General features: G+C 34.8%; 1 protein-coding gene and 1 long non-coding RNA gene across 4 annotated transcripts in view; both read right to left on the reverse strand.

Annotated features, from left to right (window-relative positions):
• LOC139787566 (furin-like protease kpc-1) overlaps positions 1-19,380 on the reverse strand; it is a 217,406-nt gene that overhangs the window by 84,050 nt on the left and 113,976 nt on the right. The window lies entirely within an intron of this gene.
• Positions 1-19,380, reverse strand: part of LOC139787567 (uncharacterized) — a 29,888-nt gene that overhangs the window by 9,694 nt on the left and 814 nt on the right. The window lies entirely within an intron of this gene.

Here is a 19,380-nt window from a genome sequence, read left to right on the forward strand (position 1 = left end):
CAAAAATAAGAAATTTTAATTAAACGCATCAACATGTTTCCTGCATTTTAATTTTACAGTTTCCGGCGTACATTCGCTGGTGCATCACTTAAAACTCGATGGTGTGACGCGGCGCCGAGTAATGTATACTCATTAAATATTCAACAAGACCTTCTTAATGACTGTAAAAGCCGGAGCACTCTGCACTTCGATCCCTAAGATAAACGTCTTCTTAAAATGCGTCTGCTTTAAATGCGCTGACATCTCTTTATTTCTTCCTCCCTTCATTTTTACATTTCTTTAAAAGGAGTTCTGGCTCGCAACGATAACGACACTGACGAATATTGTTTTACAAAACTTGCGTGTTTACTTGTACTTTACATTAAACGTGCTCGAGCAAACATTATCCTGCTTTGAATATTTATGCGAGCAAAGAGACTCTTGCCGGTTTTATTCGTGTCGCGCTTGAAAAGAGGATGCCGGAATATTTCGCGCATTTCATAATATTATATTTATTCATCTATTTGTCCATTGAATGTGCGAAATATGGCAAAACAATAACTCTTGTTTTCATATTCTCTGTTATATTTTTCACTATGATATTATTGATACAATACTTTCGCGCTGTTAAGAAGTTTTTTTATCAACGCGTATTTACTCTGCAATAAGCTTTAATTAAGTATCTTCAATAAAGTAAGGTAGTAATAACATATTAAATATAATTCACATATCCTACAATAAAATACTAAATAAAGTTTATGTCACCATCACACGTAACTACATATTATACAAGATTATGTATTTTAAATGAGAAATTGCAATATTAATTATTCATATTGCAAAACACAAACAGACTTGTTTGCGATTTAACTCAAATCAGAAACTTTTACTTCGCCCGTAAACAAAGTGTTGTTTCCGATTTTAGTGTTGTTTGCGATTTGATTCATAATATAATATTTTGCTTAAAAACATAATAAAATTTGAATAAATCTGTTTTTCGCACGTGAATTGGAATAAAGTAACATTAATTGGAAGAATAAATATAATTGTGCTTTTCGGATAGACTGTTTCCCAAATAATGCCAAGCAATTACGCAGTTACGTTCACGTTAAGTAATCAGCGGCAATATGGCAGGAAATTCGTGCGACAATTTATGGAATAGATAATTTCGGGATTTGCCTGCAAGTTATTACGTTCTCATTAGCGTCCCGCGCAAGTTGCTCACGCTCGCGTTTGACTGATTAACAGTCGTCGACGTCACAACCATTGGCAATGGTCGTGATTAGTCGCGATTCATTTCCATAACGACGACGGTGCATATGCATAGACAAATCGAACCAATCTTTGCGTTTGGTCGCATTATCTGGGCATTGATAAGCGTGCAATAATGTAATCCATGCATGAATAGTTATCGTGAATAGACAAAGAAAATATACGCGTGTATAACGTTTTAAAATAAAACTTTAAAGTAAAACCGTGAATTCGGAACAAACGTAGGTGATAATCGTATCTCTCGACGAATTGAAAATGCCACGTGTGCCGCCGTGAATTGTCAGTGCGGATCAGGTTTGTTGATTTAATCGAAATAATTAGATTGTTAGTTCATTTGTTAAATAGAACGATCTGCTTGCTATTCGATAGCCACAAAATTTATGTGGATGGAATCGATTTTATTAAAGTTGAAATTAGTTGAAAATGTAATATAAACATCAAAAAGTAAAAAAAATTCCAGTTGTAATCAAGACAATTTATTTTAAAGTTTTTAATTAATCAAAATAATAGCTGTACACATGTGTTTACTTTTTATCAGCGATGTTTTGGATTGTCTTAATTTTTCTCGTTAAACGTCTAAAAAATACAACATTTCGTATATACAGATATACAATAACCATTTTTTGTGTTGATATTTTGTATCATGCGAGATATATAATTTGTCGTAAAATATTATCGCAGATATATATATAGGCTAAGAAAGTTTAGATTTAAAAAATCTAAATACAGTATATACCATATCTATTAAAGGATTTAATGTGTAATAATGAATTTGTCGTGTTGATAGCGGCATCAAAAAGCGCAACGTGGAAGTTCCCGTTGGCGAAACTACGGACTGGCCCTTCACGAAATGATACCGCCAGGATCCGTTAATTTTGGTCCACGAAATTTCACGAGATTCCAACTCAAACAAACTTTGACATGGGACTCCTATTTCGTGCGCAGTCACGGCGCTATATTACCCCGCGTACCCGAAAGTAATAACGCCACGTAGGAATTTTGCTGCCGCAACGCAAGCGACGCACCGCAGAGGCCGCATTATCCGCAGGAGATCGCGTCAAACTGTCCTCATCTATTAAATGTATGACCCATATTGGTTTCTCCGAGTTGCTAATTATTTATCTTTAAGTCTCGCTGGCATTAATATGTAAAACGTTATTGATATTTACGCAATCAATAATTTAATATCAAAGATTTTGTTTGAATAGCATATTTGAATAGTCCGATGCACTTTAACATGTCGAGGGAAGCCGCACGCGGTGTACGAACGAATAATGCGACTGTAAACATATATCGATTCGTTGACATTTTCATTTTATTTAGCATTTTGCAGATATGAGAGAGAAGATTCAATGCAATATTTACGAATTAAATTAATTGTTCGCTGTACGTTATATAGAGAAATTAAAAATATTTATTGTCATTACGCAATTAACTGACATTGTCAAGTTCTGTATTACATCCGTATCACGTTATTATGTGAGCTGCGTCGCATTATGTTCATATTAAATTGAGCAAAAATTAGTCGTAATATTTCAAAATATTTCAAAGAGAGTGTGCACACACGTGCAGCAATCGTCACGCGATTGTCATGGGTATGGTATACAGAAATAAAAGTCAACCCTGCGTTTCATCTTTGTCGAGAATGCTCGCTTCCATTCGGAACGTACCTCCATTATTCTTATACCACTCGTTATAATACGTCACGGTACAAATTCGCATTGGGACGAATGTTGGGGTGTGGTGTTGCAACCCGTAATACTAACAGGGGGTGCGTTAATGCGGGTCCGACAGTAATAAAAATACGTAGGGTGTCCCTTCGACCTTTCTGCCTTTTGCCTCCTTTCTCTGTCCTTCCGTTAATTTCATCAAATAGGACAGAGGAAGAAAAGCCCGGGAAACTGGATCGTTTGTGCAATTTAGGTGGGTATATGTACCTTCTCATTTGAGTAAAAAGTTCTATTCTCTTGCAAAATGAATTTAAATACTTAAAATGAAATCACAGTTAAATGCTACTACAATGATTTTGAGAGAAATAATATTGTTTAATAGAACTTATTGTGTTTTAACAATTAATTACATTTTTCGATTTTTTGGCGTTGAATTTTGTTTTAATTAAAATACCTTTACAATTACGACTTCTATTATTCTTAAAATTTCAGCGCACGCGGCATGTAACTTTATTCTTGAATGACTCGTTTATCGCGAGGCAAGTATTCTCTTGGTGAGGAAATGCTCACAGCTTTCAACTACCGTAGTTAAACCGATAATCGATCTACCGATAATCACTCGATATAGTTCGATTCGAATTTATAACGCGCAAATGTCACGGCAATTAAAGTAAACGGCAGTGAGATATGAAGCCCTCTCCAAAATATTTCGTGCAGTTGATTTCTGCGAGTGAGAGTTACAAACTCAGCTCTTTAATTATAACTCTTAATTGTAGAACTTTCTATCACGTTCCTGCCCCTGCGGATAATTTTGACTTTCGTTAAAATTGCCCGTTTCAAGTGATACACCATTCAAAAGCTACAATCCACATTCAACAGTTCAAGTAACATTTCATTATATTCTCCGATTTGCTTTAGTAAGTGCCTTGACGTGTTTCCATATTTTTTCTAAATATCTCGGCAACAATTTTTATCTCGTTCTAAATGTCTCAAATTAATCATTAAAAAAATTACTGTTTCTATTTGCAAGAAGTTATATGAATATTTTTAAGAAACACATGTAAAGATATCTTCTCCTCGAGGATTTCTTCACAAATCGAATTTTCTAAATTAATCTTATACTCTCTTTGCCAATGCATGATTTAATGTGAAAATAAATCTAATAATTTCTGCTAGCAAGTTAATCCACAGATCAATCATCCTCATTTAATCTATACTCGTAAAATAAAATATCGGAATTATAAAGCGAGAGATAAAATAAGAAAGAAGTTATTCCCTGAAAATTCGTCCAAGTACAGCGATTTAGGTGGGATGATTGTTTCTCTCCCACAGAAATAATATTTCAATAAAAAGAATAAAATATCTTTGACAAAATATTTTTTGGTTTTTGTATTGTCAGCCTCGATATAATCATAGACAAAATATTAGTACATTTCACATGTGCAATCCACATTTACTGATAAAATTATCACAGTTTTTATCAAGCATAAAAATTCATGTAACATTCTACAAGCTACAAACTAGCTATACAAATAAAACATTATAATACATCTGTCCAACAAAACATTGCAATTAAGATAGCATTATATTTTATTGTCACTGATATAATTTTAACTTCAAAATTCTTTTCCCTGTTATTCAAAAAATGCACAATATAAATATTAAATTGAAACAAATTACAAAGCAAGCGTAAATGGAAAGTCAAAGATTTTTCTAAACTCGTTAAAAATAACCCTCGCGTTAGTGCGCTAATTTGTAAGATCATCCACGTTTCCAGAAAGTTCCCGAGAACAACTTTACTTTGATAGTTCAAAACTTTATCTCGGCCGCAACTTTTCCCATTTTATTACGAGACCTTTTTATCAAGTTAATAGCGTCTCAAAGCTCGTTAATACAACCTGGTACTAGCATATTTAATTCCAATCCTCTTTGAAAAAAAGGCAGCTTCTGTTAGCAAAAAATTGCTCGCTATCTCGCGGAATCATATCTCTGTGCAGACATTTTATTAAACGCGAGAAATGTAACTGGTTTTCACTTATTTACTTATTGTTAGTGTCTCTTTAATTTCATTTGTGGTCGTTTTTTTAAATTAGCACGAAGATGTGCTACAAGAGTCGACAGAATTAAAAATGCTTTGCAATTTGTTAAACCATATATATATTTCTATCGCATTTTACGTTGACATCATTATTATAGCTCTTATCCATATTTAATAATACTGGCGAGGCATGAAAATGCCCTACTGAGCAGAGCACCTGATCTGTGTTTCCATAACAAGTTAAGCTTTGACGTCTTGATGATTTATGACGACGAAGAGCAATTTTTCATCCGAGTTGCGTTGAACCTTGTGGTCCGCCCGGTACGTCATATTTTGCCACTGCTTGTTTGTCTTCGAGAAATGCGTGGGATGGACAAGGTATATAAACTTGAGAATGTCCATAATGTCTTCAAGATGCGGGAATATTGAAAACGGAGATGTAGAGATGTATAATATTAATTTGAATTCACGTAAAATGCATGTAATATATGGAGATGTTTTTATCGTAATTTGTCTTTCAATAGGATATCAACGGGGATATCTGGCCACAAAAATAAAATTCTTCCCGCGGTTTTACGACACCTTGCAATTTCATTTTGAATAATGTAGGCAAATTGCCACGATAACTCGTTAGTTTTGCTGCGCGAGGAGCTCCGTAATATCGGCCACGTTATGAGCGCATTGGAGGCTCGGCGTGTACAGGGTGTCTCGTAAGACCCGGTTTTTAATATCGCATTATCTCCGTAACGAGCGCTCGATAAGCGCTCGACGAAGAAAGAGTCCGTTCCGAATTAGATCAGAAAGATGATTTTGCTGCTAAAGTCTGATTAACTATGAGCGATCGATATCGGTGTAACGCGGTGACAATAAATAATACTAAAAGCTTCGATGTATATTAGCAAAATATAATAGATGTTCGTGCAATCTGACAAAGTCAACGCTCCTAAAATATTTTGTAAAAGTGTCTGCCTAATGATGTTGATAAAATAATAAATTTGTAAAATAATAAATTGAACTTTTTATTAAATCTAATTAATTTCCTTCTCATTTCACTCATGCACAAATTCCTAGTTGTCGAAATATATACATGCAGTTGACAAGCACTAAGTTATCAAAGATTTATCGATTCAATTTCAGTCGTTTTTGTCAACATAGCACCCGTTAAAATGGGTGTTTGTTTAGTCAAATTGATTGCAATGCTGATTGATATATCGAATGTTTCGACAGCTAACAGTCATAATATTGGAATGACTAAAATGGCAGGCAATCAAAATTCTATGAAATATACTTGAACGCGATATGAAAAGACAAAGCTAATATTTCGTAAAATTTCAAATATCCTCTTTGGTAAATTCTTTTTTATGTATAATTGTTATTATGTAAGTAAAAAAATGGGCTAAATAAATACATTTTTAAATAAAATGTGCATTAAAATAAACAGATTGTTAATAAATAATAATATTAAACTGTTTATGCTTATTAATGATTGTTTATTTTGATTACTGTGTGTATCAACAGTTGTTTGTAGTTTTATGCGACAGCAACACACTGCACTAAACGCCATCGAAACTTCGGTAGTAAGTAGCGCGAGTGTATCAAGTGTCAGACACAATTACGTGCAGGAGTTGCGAGTATCGGTCCGTAATTGCTGAGAATCTCTATTCGCGATAACCTGTTGGACTTCGATTAAAGGCTTTACGGCAATCCTAAACTGAGACCTTTGATGTTGCACTCACAAACGCATAGAAGTACAAGCGTACTCTATGCGTAAATAAAAATGCTGCATCTTGCAATAAATAATGCGAATTTCAGATTTTATTAACTTTAAGCATGTAATGACGCATTAAGATATATTTCATAATATATACTAATCAATGTTCAAATATATAGTGTGTAAAGATAATATATAAATAAATCCTTATTCGTAAGTTTTCATTTCTCAAACTATTCCATTTCTTTACTCAGGATCAATTACTAAATATATACCTAAAAGCAATATTAATTAATAATCTGCGACAAAAATTAAAAATAGTAGAAGACTTAATTTAATTTAAATTAATTTATCGCGTGAAATTTTAAATAATTAACTTTAAAAACATGCAAAAGTCTTCTCGAACCATTTAATAAATATTAAAGTTAACGAGATTAATGAATTAATAAATAAGTACAAATCAATATATATTAAAATGCTGGGAGAGCCGACATTAATTTTGTCTACGCGCATGCTTCCAATGAGCTCCTCGAAAGAACAATGAATGTCGGTAATCCTTCAGTTTGAGTGACGTCTTTAATATCGCTCTACGATAATCATATTATTGGAGTTGAAGAGACACTTAATCCATCGCGTCGCAGCGCAATAGTTTGATTGAAATCCAAGAAAATAACGCATAATATACTAACATATATCTAAATGCATACGTGTAATCTATGATAACGCTTATCTTTTCTTCAAATAATTTATTATTTTGAATAGAGATCGCAACACGTCGATAAATTTCGCAAAATTAGATAAAATAATATTTTTAAATTTGCATATTGTGTGCATTTTAAAGAGAAGCTATTTTGCTAAATAAATTCTCGAAATGTTAGTACGTTTCTTAAACTTAAACATATCTCACTCTCTCTGTAAATAAAAATTAAAAAAAAACAGATTATTTTTATTCAAACAAGTGTAATCAATCGCTATTACGCTGCAATCGAACCTTAGAAGAATCCGTATATCATACCAATAAAGAATATATTGTATCAATACTGCCATCTCTTCGAATCTCAAAACGGATCCACGTTGCACGAAACGAAGTCGATTATCCGCTTATATATATAGGATCAGAGAAAATCTCTTATACAATTAAAAGTTCGCCGCTTTTATTCCATGCTTTTGAGATTATCTCTGTGCTTATCTATATATTGGAACTCTTTACTTCAAATTGAATGTGTGTGAGTGCTTTTCACAGAATTTACGTTTATAGATTTTACAACATATCGAAAGCAGATTAATTTGAGAGACGATGTACAGAGTATCCAAAAATACCACAAAACTTTATCTCTATGAAGGTTAATAAATCTGTACGAGTATCTTTATCCCTCTTTCTAGCACACAGCTTGTTATCGACGATGTATACAGTGTACATGATCCTGTTTGGCACGTGATCACAACAGCGACCAGCGACTTCTGAAACAGTAGAAGTCGACTTCCTCGTAGCAGAACTTACCGGAGTACCTATCTATCCGGAGAACCTGCATTTTCATGTGGAAGGCATACCTATTTCCAGTTCGCTGTCACGATTTGCATTTCGTGCACGAAGATATCTCCCGTAGATGCAAAACTAGACGCGCCTCAAACTTGATTCTCTACCGCTCTTACAGACTGTCACGGGGGTTACATCGGGAGTTGACGAAGTCGCGCTCGCTTCGGCGGAAAACTTGACAGTGAGAACTTCGACATAATCTCGAGGATTCCGTGAGAATCCTCTTGATCGAAGTTCCATAGAGATGCAAATAGCATTTCCATCGCGTTCACTTTTTTTGCCAAAGATTTTACTTAAAAGGGATTAATTGGTGTTACGAAAAAAACAGTTCATCTATAATCTATATTCACTGCTCAAGTGCTATGCACTGTTAAATGTTAAAGGATGAAATTTAAACCAATACCTTGAGTTAGATAATATTTTGTTATTTTTAACTACCATATGCGTTAAAATTTATTATTTTAAAACAAAATAGTATTATTTTAACTCCATTGGTTTAGTCAAATTAACATTGTTTTAGTTAAATTAACTACGTATTGAGTATTATAGGAGCAGTGGCGACCTATAGGAATGGTCAAAAATTACTCAAATTGAGTATAATTTGACCCTATTATACACTGAGAAAAAAATGTTCTGCATTTTAATAAATATTAGTTTGCATACAACTCTGTGACTCCATTTATTAAAATAAAGAAAATTTTCCTTTTTAATAGTATATTTTTTTCTCAGTAAATACACATATATAGGTACTATATAATAAAAAATAAACATTTTCTTCATTTTAGTAAATGGAATCACAGTTGTATGCAAACTAATATTTACTAAAATGCAGAACATTTTTTTCTCAGTGTATGAATTCAACAGTGTATGTGTATATAACCTAGTTGCACACCTATCTGTGTAATAACGACAGTTAACAACTATAGCCAACTATTTGCAAATAACAATTCCACCCTAGAGATATTTATGGCGGTCAAGCGTACGTTCCGTAGCTGAAATAAAGACAACGCCCATTCTGCTTTTATTGCAACTCTTATCACAGTTTCCGCGCGAAACCGACTCGTTCCGACAAAGCGGCGAGAAGCGTGGAAAGGTAAAGAGAATTAAAAGGTATCTCTCGCTGGGCAGTTCCAGGGGAGTTCTCGCAAATTAAGTTTCCGCGTTAAACGCGTCGCTTCCCGACACTCCTCGCCGCAGAATTCGCTGCACGAAGTGTTCCGTCTGGTGGCCAGATCCGCCGATACGAGATTTTTCGAGCTTCTCGGTATTAATGACACGTACTGCACGTGAATGGAACGCCTTTGAGCTTTCCCCTTTTCCTTTTCTCGACAAAGAAATATCGTATACTATAAAAGAATAACTATAGCATGTCTCTCGTGAATTCGTTTTAATCCTTTCGCTTCGAGCATACTCAATCGCGAACCCATAGAGGTTTTAAAGCCCTTCGGTATTATTGCTTTTCTGTTCATAGACATGTCATGAATTACAATCTAAGTCTTTTGAGTTACCTGAAATGGACCTGAATTTTAAGTAGAATGACAATTAAGATAAACGAAAGTAAAATATTGCCGAATTAGATGTGTTATTAGCTTCCAATAATCAACATTTTTATTGGGAAAATAAAATATTGAACTTTTTAACATTAATAGATTCCAAATTTTTAATCACAATTACTGAGAAATGATTTCCTGACACTTTTATCTATAAAAAAGTGACATGATTGTGTCGTTTAGGAAGAGAAGAGACACATAAAAAGAGCGTCATAGAAAACGGCGCCATTATGACTAGCCAAAGGCAATTCTTTCGTAAATACTGTCTCTTTATGAGCTCAGCATATCTTGCGAAGTGCATATTCACTAATACGCCATTATTGTTCTATAATACAACTTTATACAATGCCATTACGCAGTCAATTACGTCACGCTCTTTTTCTTACTGCAAATCAATATTATGACTAATCAGTAATTATTGTATGACAATCGACATTTTAAATGCTTAATTGCTGCTGTTAACTATCCAGTCTCTTGAATAATAAAACAAACAAATAATTAATTTGCGCGAAGCATATACTACTTGCTTAATAAATGCATTTCTTTCACATTGTACAGATTGTACGTATATATGGGTTTGCAATCTCGCCAAAGAAGAATAAAAGACAAGACAAACGATGGAGAAAGCGGCAAAACTGCGCCACACGTTTAAGAGCGTGACAGGGGATTACCGTAGGAGAAGGAGAGATAATGGCGTCCCCGAGACTGGCCAAAGGCGACACTTTACTACTCCCGACGACTTTACGGGGGTTGCCTCGTACATCTCTCCGCTCGGACGATGTATGCGACCATTAATGAATTGAGCCAAGACTGCATTGTGCTTCACCATGAGGACGGATTTCAGGGGTGGAAACGGCGGCGAGGGGAGGGCGGAGGGGGGAGAAGCGACGCTCTCGACATTTTCCCGCCGAGAGCAGAAGGAGTCCCTTCCGTCCGCGAATTATTGCGCAATAAAGCTGTAATGTTGGTCGATGCGTCGAGCGCGTCGCGAAAAACTGAATCGATTGCGATCTCTAAGTGGTATTCGGCAAAAAATCCGGATGGGCAACCTCACTCGCAGCGATTTTTCTCGGAGATACGTAAAACGTTTTCCGCGGTATTTGATGTGTCAGATATACGTCAAAGCGAATGCTACACCGAAATGCAAACAGCTCTTATACTGCACGTTGAAGAGTTTGCTCATTTATCTTATTCGAGACATCAAATTTGAACTCAAGTAATTGTATGCGATTTTTATTATTAGACAAATTATTTTGTGGTCTCGAAAAAAATATATCAAGCATGAATTTTTCTCGTTGAAAACATATTTTCAACAGAGATCGTAATTGAAGAAAAAACAATTATTCGTCCTGCTAACATTTCGAAAAACAGCTTTTATAAACGCAGAACGTTTGTAACTCGTAAATTTCCGGCACGTTGCGGCGAAATTTCGATTTGGTCCTCCGGCCAGACGGTTGTATCCATAAATTACCGCATGCTGATACTAAGCGAACATGACGTACGCATACGTACATCGATTGTCACCTGAAACCTAATAGTGATCTAATTTCGGATATGGAGCAAAAATTAATGGGCATCAGGCGTCGAATGAATGAAAAGAACCGCCGCTCAATCGTGCAGTATCGCGCACGATGTGAATTTCGCTGGAATATTGGCGGGTTTTTTGTTCGTTTTGATACATGTATAATGCATATCTCTCGCTCTTTTTTTTTGCCGGGTACAATAGGCAATAGGGAAGAACAACTTCGATATTGATGGTGATTCGCAGACGAAACAAAGGCTTTCGCGAATTATTGAGCAATAAAGAGGTAATGTCGGGGCAATACGTTAAGCGCGCGCGATAAGAGACGAGGACTGCACGATCGTGAGCTTCTTTTCATCTGAAACGTGTCTTCCTTTGTGCAGGGGAAATACAGCAGCTGGCAAAGAAAAGAAGAGAGAGCATGTCCCAGCGAGATGGGGGATGCTTTACGAGTTTGGCCTTAATCATCCCGTAAAGAAGTGATTCGGCCGATTTCCGTCTATAACTCAAGATTGATCTTAGCATCGACTTTAACGCATTATTACTGTTTGCTCAGAGAAATTGATTCAAAGCGCTCGATTTGAAATTTATCGACAGTAAACAATTGCTCATATTTATATTACAATTCTTTATACAATAATCTGAAATGATATAAGAGTAATTATAATTTTAACGATTGATTTCAAGAAAATTCTACAGAAAATTATAAATTAATCGAACTTATAAACCGTTCTTTTTAACATTAGAACAATAGTCGGTTTATCTCGGCTCATTATATATCATTTTATATCGAACAATCGAAATCATACGTATCGTGGCTCATCTTACAAATTTGGCCGCGTCAGTTAGATTTAACAGCACGGGGGGAGTCGTTAAATGTAACTCCGAGTTCCTATTTCGCCGTCACGGGCACCCGCGTAATCATTATACGTCGGCAGAAGGTTACGCCTAGGGGAGCCCATTACGAGTTTCATAAATTGTGGGGCCAGGCCCCGGAGAGTAATCTTAAATAACCGGGTACGAAAACGGCCTTTAGCCGACGAGACTTAGGTAACTCCAGCAAGGACATCCTACGCCTTACTCGGATAACGTTGCGCTTAAGCGACATAGTATAGGGTATATCGATCGAAAAACAAGGGAGAACATCGTTTGCCTATAGCCTCTTGGCTATAAGTAGCGTAAAAGTATTTTGTGCGATAAGGCAAGCGGCTTAGAAGTTATTTTAGTGTTACAGAACAGAATCAGAATAATATACTGCATAAACACTTATGCATATTAGAAATATACAATGCGCAATATCTGTACATATCGGAATATTAAAAAAATATTTGTTTTAGTATTTTAGCAGATATTAGGAAATTTTATTTTTGTATAGTAGCACTCTTCTCTTGCCCTTATTTTTCATTAAAATTTAATTTTTATTAATTTAAGTTAATTTTTACATTATTAAAAAAAATTGTGACTCACATTATAAAATATTTAATTCTTGTATAACTATTTAAATGGTCTACTGTCTAACGTCCAATAGTTTTATTGTAAAATATATATTAGGACATATCTAATTCTTTCCCCTTTATTCTCTTTCTAGAGATATGTAGCTTTTATTACTGCTAATCGTGATAAAGTTATTATATAGCAAATTCATTACTAGCACTTCTTTTATCACTATAATTAGTACTAGTTACTAATTATGCGTGACATTCCAAAACAGGATTCACGCCGTTTCCCGAGCAAACTGCACGTATGACGAACCTCAATTTACACCGTATGATATATATCGGATCTAAATGAATTTAATTAATACAATTCCGGTCACGCGCAAACACCACGCATGCAGATATTCGTTCCCATCGAGGGTGCGTTCTCCCTTTCCGCATTACCTATATTATGTTTGTGCAAACAAGCAGAAGTTCGGAGGGATGCCCCCTAATATCAAAATGCTCCGAATATCAATGTCCGGCGCATTACTGCGGCAATATTGCGTTGAATTAAATCGGCACAAAGATGATTTCCGCGTGAGCATTATATATTTGTGGTTCCATCAGGTGCGCGAGAGAATCGCGACGTACAATTAGGTGACGTTATTCGACTGGGAATAACATTAGGATTGTCTCCGAAGACCAATTTCCATATATCCATTATTATTTTCACTTTTTACATTGTTCTCGTAGCACACCTGATTCCGTAAGATCAGGCCGGCACTTCGAGGGAAGGAAGAAATTATTTTTTTACAAGTGCACGTGCGCTTTAAGGCAAGAGATGTATAGGCGTCGTTCCGCGCGAGATGCGAATATCGATCGGCGGAAGCACACATAGACACGAAAAGAATTCCCTATAACGATTTCATGGAGGGAGCAGCATCCCCAACTTCGAGACGTTACAGATGTTCGTGGCGAGCATGTTGGATATCTCTGTAGGAAAACGCCATACACGCTAGTTTTTCCCGATATTTTCTTACAGCTGTGTTTCCCCCCATTATTCATAAAGATTTATCTCAAAGCTAAAAGACCTCATTGTTTTAAATAAATAAATAATATAGTAATAAACTGCTAAGATTGCTACGCAAAATGTATATATAATTGATAAATTTGATTGTTTTAAATAAGTAAATAAGTAAATAATATGATAATAAAAGACCAGATTGTGATACGTGAAATGTATAATTATTATTTATACATGAATATAATATAATTATATTAGGGAAACATGCATTTTCACGTACACATTTTCTACTGTGTTACATTATCCTCGTAAATGCATACTGTTCAATATGCGCTTTTATAACTCTCAGATCATTTAGTTTTATGTTACATGTAATAAAACAATTTTTAATATTAACAAAATAATCGCAGAGTTTAGTAGAAGGAAACAAAACTACAGAAACGATATTTCGAGTTCCATTAGATTATTTACAGTTCGGATAGTAAGCGTCGGTTCGCCCGGCCAGGAAAATATCGACTAAAGCCTGAGAACGGGAAACTCTAGGCGAACGTATCCGAAGCAACCATCCTCGGATTTTCTTGACCCTTCTAGCCGCTTCCTGCTCCCTTTCTTAGAAAGACGACTCGATCGGACAGCACACGTGAACCCTGCCTCCCTTCGTGATCCGACCCTTCCAGCCTATTACACTCCATTTTTTCACGTCAAGACGCACCCTTAGGGAAAAAAGAAGGTCCGGCATCTTGAAAAGCATGCTGAATTTTGTAAGATTTAAGTGCAATACAATCACATAGAAAGTGTAATACGAAGTTGAAGAACTTTAAGATCGGATGCTATCTCACGGATCATAAGTAATTTCGTTTGAAAATGTTATAAATTTTATTTTAAAGCTTAAAGAATTTGCACAGATAAGTAAACTGCAGCTTGAAAAAATGTCGATTGTTACAGGAGTCAAGAGCAAAATCGCGTCTATCGAAATCCAATAAGCCGGAGGCTACATGTACATTTGTTCAAAAGTTTTATTGCTCTAATGGAGGGTGTCATTCGGTCGAACCTCAAGTATTCGGATCTTTGTCGTTCAATCTCCGGATGTTTTGCGTTCTCAGTGCTTTCTGGCTTGGTCAGCTCATAGTCACAGGACAAATGTGATTGTCTCATGACAAATTATGATTGTAAAGAAGAGATAGAAGTCAATAGAGAGTTAATTTTTGTTAACACGCGCTGGAAGCTGTAATTTTTAAATAACTATGACTTTTGTGGATATTTTAATATTTCTAAATTGTATAAAAAATTTTATAATACGTGGAATTATATATTATTCTTATTTTCACAATTTATGAAAAATATTTATTATTTTTCCATATTTTAATCAATCAAAGAAAGATTGAGCGTGGAGCCGTAACAAGGTGTTGGTGTTCATATATTCTATAATACTTCCGTAAAGAATTAACGAATTGTAATGTACATACTGTACATATACATATATTCCAACTTAATAGACTGCGCGCCACAAATTTGTCGGACTTGAAACACAGCTATATTGGAACATTAAAAACCCTTCCCTACCCGGAATTAAACCTACACGATTTAATTGTTTAAAAAACGTAAAGAATTTATTGCAAAAAATATTACCCCAGCCAGGATTTTTCGCAATAAATTCTTTACGTTTTTTAAACAATTAAATCGTGTAGGTTTAATTCCGGGTAGGGAAGGGTTTTTAATGTTCCAATATAGCTGTGTTTCAAGTCCGACAAATTTGCGGCGCGCAGTCTATTAAGTTGGAATATATGTATATGTACAGTACCTATGTACATTACAATTCGTTAATTCTTTACGGAAGTATAGAATATATGAACACCAACACCTTGTTACGGCTCCACGCTCCATCTTTCTTTGATTGATTTCTAATCTTATGAGCCTTTACTATTATATCCATATTTTAATATTTCCTTTTATTGCTTTTTTAGTTCCATCTGTAATTATAAATAATAATCACATAAGCTAATTATGATTTATCCAATTAATTATTTGATTTTTTTATATCGATACAAATATCCCCCGCTTTTGAACGTTCGCTTTACGCCACTTTGCTTTTATGAAAGACCTAAATTAGTATTTGTTTTCGCTAATTGAAGGGAGATCTGAAAGGATTTTCACCTTAACGAAAAAGGCGAATAGCGAAAATAGACTCTCTTGAAGACATTGATATAAGAATACACTTCTGCAATAATTGCAGAAAAGTATGACTTCAATTTTGAAAGAGCGCAGTTTAGGGCAGATTTACATGAGGGGTATTCAAATAAGTTAGAGTTTAACGGTTTGACAGGTTATGTCGGGTTAAAGTCGGGTAAAAAGTTAATTTTTAAACTTTGGGCGCGCTACTCTTTAAGGTTATGCAAAATACATAAGTGACTCATTAACCTATCACATTAATCTTTCGGTTAAAAGTTTAAAAATTAACTTTTTACCCGACTTTAACCCGACATAACCTGTCAAACCGTTAAACTCTAACTTATTTGAATACCCCTATGATGTTTTGAGGCGTGTGTGAAATAGCTAGGCACACAACATTCAACAAATTTAAAAAAACACGAAGAGTTCTAATAACACTTTCTATAGTTCTACAGTTCCTGGTAAACTTTAAACAAAGATTCATGTTATTTAAATTAAAAAATCAAAATTGAAAAATGTGCTAACTTCGCGAATCTAGCACCATTGAGGTGAAACTACACTGTACATATATTATTTCTATTTTATATACACTGTTAAAAAAGATATAAAATTTACAACACATTTATGATACCACGGTAAATAAAATTTACAAACTGGGTATCTGAAATAAAAATTCTTGCACTTGTATAGCTAAATTCATACACGAACATGAATTTCAATCACTGATATGAAATTTAATATACATAACATTGAATATTAAAAACCCGTTTAAGATTTTTTGGAATACGCAAGGTAATACATAGTAATATTATCTACACTACTCGTTACTTTTATTTTCGGAATACCCTCCTTTAATTTTCAACTTCGTATTTGAAATTTCATATACGGTATCTGCATAAAAACTTCCTACATTTTTATATTATTTTTAATACAGATTTTTTTAACAGTGTAGGTTGTATATTTATCATTGTATATTAGTGTCATAGGTACGCTAACTTTATAATTTAAGTTTTTAATTAAGTAACGTGATTTTATGGCGAACTTTATTAGTCAATTATTCTGTTATTTCGATAAACAAATAGTAATTTGGCCGATAATCGATTGGGTATATATTGATCATTAGAACAGTTTGCATATTCTATATAGACACACAATCACACACTCACGATATTATCAGCAAAGCATTATTAATCAATAATACATATTCGCCATTGATCTATCATTGATTGTCACAATTTGAAAAATAAATTAGATTTACTTTTCTAAAAAATTAGACTAGATTTAAAATTCACTCCGTGAAAAATTATCGTAACGTAAACGGATATCAGTCAGCCAAAACTGCAATATTAATGATATTTAAGATACACAGTAATTTTAGCACGCATATAATAAAGAATTATTATTTCAGAAATCCATGGCATATTACACTTTTTAAAAACTCATCTTTTTATAAAACTGAGTAGAAACTTATGAAATTGTCGTAATATTTAAAACGCCAGTTTTCTGTCATAATTAGTAAAATTTGAAATATTATTATAAATCTGTCTATAAGAAAATGAAAAATATAAAAAATAATTCGTACATAAAGAAAGGATTCTAAAAAGAATAACTACTAAAAACTGCCGCCTTCTTGTTCGTAATTTGTTTCGGATGTAACTTCCGGGTTACTACAGATGAAGCGATACGAAACTAATTTAAGCCGGGAGATTTAATTAAACGATAAATACACGTTTGCGGTTAAATCCTCTTTGCCTCTTCCACGGTATGCGCAATTCGTTATATGTTACGGAGGAAGACTGGCCCCCGTGTTTTACATACCGTGTTTTTCTGCAACGTACTATACACGTCTCGCTTATTTCACAGGTAATGGAATCTAAACTCGGCTAACGTTCCAATGTAATGGATCTAAAGAGGCGCCGTGTGGCATTACAGGCGACGTGTAGCGCATTGAGAATCATCTATACAAATATAAAAGAAACGAGAAGCAAAATCACCGTGAACCGTTACACAAAGCTGCACCCAATAAATTCCATTGAAGCCATGCGATCGCGCGATCGATCTTCAACTTTGCTCTCAAGAAGCAAAAACAACGATTAGAACTTCACGCCGAGAAAGGAGAACATAAATGTACGCGTTTCTAAATTTTTGATCTATAATCTATAGTAATCTATACAATTATATAAAGAACTGTAATTACCAGATGAAAAAAGTTTTTTACGTCTAAACGATAAGATTTAAAAATTGGACATATATACACTAAGATTACAAACTTTAACTTGAAAGTGAGAAGCTTCTTGAAATATAAACTAGTAATATAATTAAGAATTATGACAAAAATAAATGTTATGACGAAAAATAACATCACTAAGATTGGCAAAATTCGTCGTACGAAGTCAAATTGAACCGCGATGTTTAACTCAGGGTTGCTTAATTAATTCCACGACAAGTCAAAATGCTTAATTAACCGCACGATAAAATGTTACCTCGAGGCGATCATACGGAACGACCGCGACGCCCGGTTGCATTCATTATTTAGCGACACGAGGTGGCAGACGCGTCGTGTGAAAGACGCGCCAAACAATGGGATTATTAATTAACCAAGGCGCAGAGGGACAGTGAAACTTAACTGGAAGTTGTCGCCGACTCGAAAACTGCTAGATCACACTCCGGATACAACTCGAGTTTGCATTAACCCGTTGAGTATTTGCATTATAAACATTGTAATAACAACATTATTGTATAACGCAATCCTCGTGCAAATGCATTATTGTGCAAAGCAATTATCGTAATGTAGAGTCAATGCTTATTTTATATGAGCTTTAATAACGATTATTAATCGCTTTCTGCTTAATTGCTTTCCAAATGCCAGACATATCGTGTGATTTTGAAATGCCGTGTAATTTTTCACGACATTTGCGGATTAATTATATCAAACGCGTTGCTCAAAACCCCGACAGGGTTTTGAATGACGCGAAGCAATTTCCTGTTTTCGCGAATATGTCCAGATGTCGACTCGCGCGCGAAGTTACAATTCGCGCGCGCGACGATAAAACGATAACAAATGACGGCAGAAATGCAAACGCCATGGCGAGCTGCGATGAGATTATTAATTAAGTCGAAGTATTAACGGGCGGTTCGGTGAACCGCTAGGATGAAACTCGAAAATTATCACGGAACAGCGAGAAACCGGCGACGCGAATTAGCGTTCGTTAAACGCGTCCTTCTCGACATTTGAAAACACACGAGGAGATACCTGCCTTTCTCTCTTTCTTTTCTTCTCTGTTCCGATGTTTATTTGACATTGATATAAACGTTGTGCAGGATTTCGACCAGATCGACGATCGAGGTAATTTGAAATAAATTGCTTGCTTACGCGCGAAGTAATTCACGAATATTTAATGCTTCGCTGCAGGAGATAATTGTCATGATTTACACGTTCGCCTACTGCGAATATATATGGTTCGTTAGATAAATCACAGTCAAGAGAATC

The sequence above is a fragment of the Temnothorax nylanderi genome, unplaced genomic scaffold (assembly GCF_030848795.1).
Source record: "Temnothorax nylanderi isolate EJ_2023f unplaced genomic scaffold, tnyl_v1.0 TNYL_tig0010_pilon, whole genome shotgun sequence".
In the NCBI taxonomy this organism is placed as follows: domain Eukaryota; kingdom Metazoa; phylum Arthropoda; class Insecta; order Hymenoptera; family Formicidae; genus Temnothorax; species Temnothorax nylanderi.